The following is a 5568-nucleotide window of genomic DNA, read 5'->3' as shown; positions in this document are numbered from 1 at the left end:
TTAACGATGCATTACAAGCATGCTCAGTACCTTAGCGGAAACGCAGCCGAGGACCTTGTACTTGGCGTTGTAATAAGAAAGCTTTGGCAACGCCCGTAGACCCTCTCCTCCTACGCGATATCCTGAAGTTGTGTGACATTTCTCCTTCAGCAACTCCTTCCGGAGTTCGTATCTGTTTCTTACCATTTCTTCCTTCTCGGAAGTCCATGCGGATAGTGTCACCGAGTGGGACGTGTTTGACGAGATACCGGTGGTGCTTTGGTGGTCCAGTGAGCTTCCTTGGCTCGTCAAAGCCAAAGATGCATTTGACACAACACTAGAAGGGATAGATGACGAAACAGTTCTGGTTGTGTTCGACGAGATGTTGGTTGTGCTCTGTCTGGATTCGACGTGCTTGTTATGATGAGGCTTAGTTCTCGGTTTCTTAATATTAGAGGCATGAAAAGGGTTAGACGAGATGTTAGTGATGCCGGGGTACTCCTTGGATGGTATGATGACGGGCACAATCGAATGCTCGTCCTGCAGAAATGCACAGATCAGCGCAACGGCGATGCAAGTGGCCGCGGTCAGGGTCAACACTATGTACTTGAGGAGACGCATGTTATTTAGGAGGTTAAAAAGCAACGAGGCAAGACTTAAAGCGCGGCACACATCCCACCATGTTCAGCAATGTTCCATCCACAACTGTGTTGACTGGGACAAGTGGCTGCTTGCCTTGCCCATTAGATAACTTTCTCCTCCTCCTCCCTCCTGCTTCTCCCTAACTTGAGGCTTCATCCTCCCCCCTCCCCCTCCCTTATATACCACTTCAAGATTCCCTCTCAATTACTTCTTCCCCTTCCCTCAATCCCAAATATTGCTTGCAGGATCAGTGTGTGGCGGGATGTTGCAAAAACAACCCCCACACCCTTGAATCTTACTTACTTACAATGGTCTCCACAAAACAAACTTTCCCCTTACGTTATCAGCAGCGGGACTCTTGGACAAAAGGACAACAATCAAAACAAAACATATCCTTAACACTATATTTCTTACAAACTAAACAAATCACCACTCAAAATTCTGCATTCAAAATATAGATAAATATGCATTAATAAATTTTCCCCAGTAATATCCTTAAAGTAACATCCTTACAACTACACCAAAAACTCAAACCAAATTAACATTAACAAAAAAAACCGAAAATAGAGATATATATATTATAGTACTGTAAATGTACAACCACTGACACGTTGTTACCCACACTAGACAAACGTCTTTAAACAGTCAATGTAAATATCACCCTCAACACCAAATTCCAAATATATCAATACACCCTCGGTTCTTTAAGCCGAAACACTAAAATCGGCAGTTTCACCACAAATCCGTGGCCTGACGAGAAATAAATCACCACAATCGACCCAGCAGTCAATACCACCATCTGGTATGGTTACAAGCCATGGTAATCCTCGTTATCTCATCTATTCAAGAACAATCCAATTCGCGGTTTCTTTATGCAGCATGGGTCGTCAACACAGGTCAATATGCCAAGAGCATTCTAATCGAGTGCTTTATCGTAAACAATGTCAGTTGCAATCAAACCCACTTTCAAATAATCAGCAGGCCAAAGAAGTAGGTCTCTCTAAGGAGGAATCACAGCCTGCCAAAATAAAAAAAGAAAAACACTTACGAACACTTCTAGCTAACTGAACTATCGCACTATAATCAAAGATAAATAATAAATTGTTCCTATCATTCACAATCACGACAAGCAAAGATAAACAAAACTGTACTTACTCAGAAAATCAAAACACTTCCACGCTGGTCAAAAAATAATAATGATATAATCCAGCTCTCACACAACTGCCTTAAGCTGCAGTCAAATAAAAAAAGCATTCGCTCCGAAACATTCACCACTGTCGTAACCTTACTAAAAAAATGTAAACAAACAATCTCATTTATACCAACAGTCTTTCTCACCACAAACGATCGTTAACCTAACTACTTTCGCTCGCTAACACAATATCTCTCTCTCTCTCTCTCTCTCTCTCTCTCTCTCTCTCTCACAGGATTTGGCAAAACCAAAAATAAAATAAAACAAAAAATAAATCCTCCACAAGTGGTCCTTCACAAGGTCTCTTCATTCTTCGCGTTCTTCTGACTACAATATCATATTCCTCACTTTTATTATTACTCAGATCCTTTTTCCCCAGTTCTCTTTCTCCCTCAACACTACACAGTGTTCTAGAAGTTTTTTTCCAGCTGTCACCAAGTTGTGGAATGATCTTCCTAATCGTGTAGTTGAATCGGTAGAACTTCAAAAGTTGAAAGTTGCAGCAAATGTTTTTCATGTTGAACAGGCTGACGTAACTCGTTTTATAGTCTTTATATTAACTAGCTGTTTTGATGTTGTTAACATGTTTTAAATATTTTATTTTAATTGCTCATTGCTTCTTATATCTTTTATTTATTTCCTTGTTTCCTTTCCTCACTGGGCTATTTTTCCCGGTTGAAGCCCTTAGGGTTATAGCATCTTGCTTTTCCAACTAGGGTGTAGCTATGGTTGGATGTAGCTAAGGTAAAAATGTCTTTAATTTTATTATGAAATACACATTTGCAAGTCTTACAATTTATAATATACAGTATATACATTACAGTATATTTACATCACCAAGCTAGGCACTCCGGATTGGTGATGGTGGGAGATTTTACTGTGATCCCTCACAGCAAGCTAACCTAGTGTGGGTGTCTGTGACTATAGTCAAACCATTTGGTGGTGGCTGCTGAAAAGAGCTCTTTGCCAGAACTTATCGTGTCCGAACGTAAACACTTAGTTCATTTTTCCTTTAGAGAAAAGTCAAAAGAGATTAACAGTTATACAGGGATAAGCATTCTATTTTCCCTCACCCTTTCTTTACAACTGTACATGCTGGGATAAGATCACCTTAAATAACATCATCTATATATATATATATATATATATATATCTCGAACACTGACATCTAAATATAAACCATGCTTATAATGAGCTTGAAAGAATTATTTAAGGAAAAGATTTTTTAAACCTCTTTCATTGCTCTGCCCTTGCCACATACTTATCTTTCACTATTGATATTTTCGTGTTTGTGGTCTCCTGGTCACATCTGTCAATCAATGTTCTTTCAGCTTAGAAGATTATGATTTTTTAAAGGAAAAGTCAATTTAATCTCTCTCTCTCTCTCTCTCTCTCTCTCTCTCTCTCTCTGTTTGTGTGTGCATAATATATATACTGTATATATTATGTAGACTTTCCTTGGAGATTCTTTCCATCCATTGAATGCAATGTTTTCTCCACCTTCCACCAGTATTTTTTATAAGGTGGGGATTTTCTTTCGTGCATATAAGTTTTACACTTTTCTTCTTGAACATATTTGTTGTAGTCGTCGAGAGCAGGATGATACTCTGTTCTTTCTTGAAATTAAGGCTTTTCCCATTCTTCTTGTGTGATCATACAACATGCTTTAGTTACATCAGTAAAAGGGCCGCTGTTCATCTTTATTGTGAAATACTTGTACACACTGTATACTGTTTCCACGAGTTGGTTAAGTTTCCAATCGTTTAAATTTTATAGCTTATGCTGTCTTAAGCACTTTATTTTATACTCCAAGATTCTGGGGATTAAATATGGCTCACTGATCTTTGCCTTATAAATTTACCCTTGTGACCTTCAAGATTTCAAACTTTCAAACTCACCATCTTGCCAGTCTTATTACGACAATAAGATAAAACTGGCAAATAACCTGCTTTTCCAGCTAGGGTTATAGCTTAGCAAATAATAATAATAATATGATTTAAAAAAAATGTTGTTGGTTCCAATTATCATCACAGAAAAGAAACCTTACCTTATGAAATATATATGTTCGACAAGAATAACAGGAGAGAGAGAGAGAGAGAGAGAGAGAGAGAGAGAGAGAGAGAGCCTGGATTTAACTTCTGGTTAATCGTACCCACTTCTGGTTAATCCTGTAAGATTGGTGAAAAAGGAACGACATCTGTCATAAAGCGGTTACGCTTTATAAGGTTCACTCGGTTTGGATGGATCGTGTCTAAGTACTGTGTTCTTTTTTCCTTAAATTGGTCGAATGCTTTTGACACGAGTACGCTATATAGTGGGTCAGAAATCGTCTCAGCGGTCACGACAGTAGAGCTTTGCTGATCATGGTGATACACAAACCCTTTCGCCACGTTAAGGTATCTCAAGGTCTATATATATACCAGGTCAGCCAACGCGCAGCTTAAGCTGTGAATCACCCATACTGTGACGTCAAGCTTCCCTGTCTCACACACGTGGGTAAACAAAACAAAGGACCGTTGCCTTAGCTACCTATAGAGGAAACGTAAACAATAGATGCTGTGTCCATTATCATTTTTTTTCATTCATTCATTCCGTCACTAATAATGCCAAGTAACTGCGTATGTGGAAACACCTTAACATTGACCCTCTTGAAAATAGGATATCTTTCAAAAATCCTAAGGCAGAAAGAGAAGTTTTTGTTTTCTCAGATATTCCACATTTAATTAAATTAGCTATAAATAATTTTATTGACTCCGGTTTTTTCCTTTAGACTGGAGAGTGTATTTCAGATGATGGCATACGGGAAATGCTTAATAAAACCAAAACAGAATATGGGCTTGCATATAAGATTAATGAAATGCATTTAACTGTAACAGGTCAACAAAGACAACGCCTTAAATTAGCAGTTCAATTACTGTCTAGGTCATGTGCCAACTCGTTAAAATATTTAGGGGAAGAGGGACTGTTGGAGTGTCAAAATTGGAATCAAACATCTAATTTTATTCTTTTGATAAATGATTGGTTCGACATAATGAATTCTTCCTCCATGTATGGAGAGTTTGGTAAAAGCAATGCTTTTGGTATTGATGTAGAAAAACAAACAGGTACACTGTTCAAGGTAATCGAGGTAATGAATACTATGAGAGTTAAAAATCTAATACAGAAAGTATTCTCAAGTTCCAGAAAGGAATAATTTTATCATGTAAATCTACCATTGCTTTGTTTGATATGTTAAAAACCTCCTATAGTATTGACTACCTACTCACACAAAGACTAAATCAAGATTGCCTTGAACATTTCTTTGGGTGTATAAAGCAAATGGATGGGCACTATGATCCTTATGCTGTGAACTTTAAATTTTGGCCAAAATTTTTTTTACTAGGAAAGGAAATTAAGGTATTAAGTGAAAAGTGTAATATCACCACTGCTGAAAAATCTCATGAATCAGCCAAAGACGATGAATTTATAACGAAAGAAAGGGCCTTAGCGTTAGAAATATGCCTAACAACGCAGATATTCCGAAATTTAGATTTTGATTTAGAGAAAGATGCTTTAGACGAGGAAGAAGACCTTTTGAGAGCAAATAAAGAATGATATTGGGGAAGTAATTGAGGAAGAAGCTCTTAAATACATTGGTAGATATATCATAAAGAAATTTTGTGTAAAATATCTCAGAGATCGGAAATAAGACTGAAGAAGTGCTAAGAAATGATATTTGGATAGCATGTGTTAATCGAGGTGAATTACATGTACCT

This window comes from Palaemon carinicauda, chromosome 17 (assembly GCF_036898095.1).
Source record: "Palaemon carinicauda isolate YSFRI2023 chromosome 17, ASM3689809v2, whole genome shotgun sequence".
NCBI classification, from domain to species: domain Eukaryota; kingdom Metazoa; phylum Arthropoda; class Malacostraca; order Decapoda; family Palaemonidae; genus Palaemon; species Palaemon carinicauda.
Note: the sequence above shows the minus strand (reverse complement) of the source record.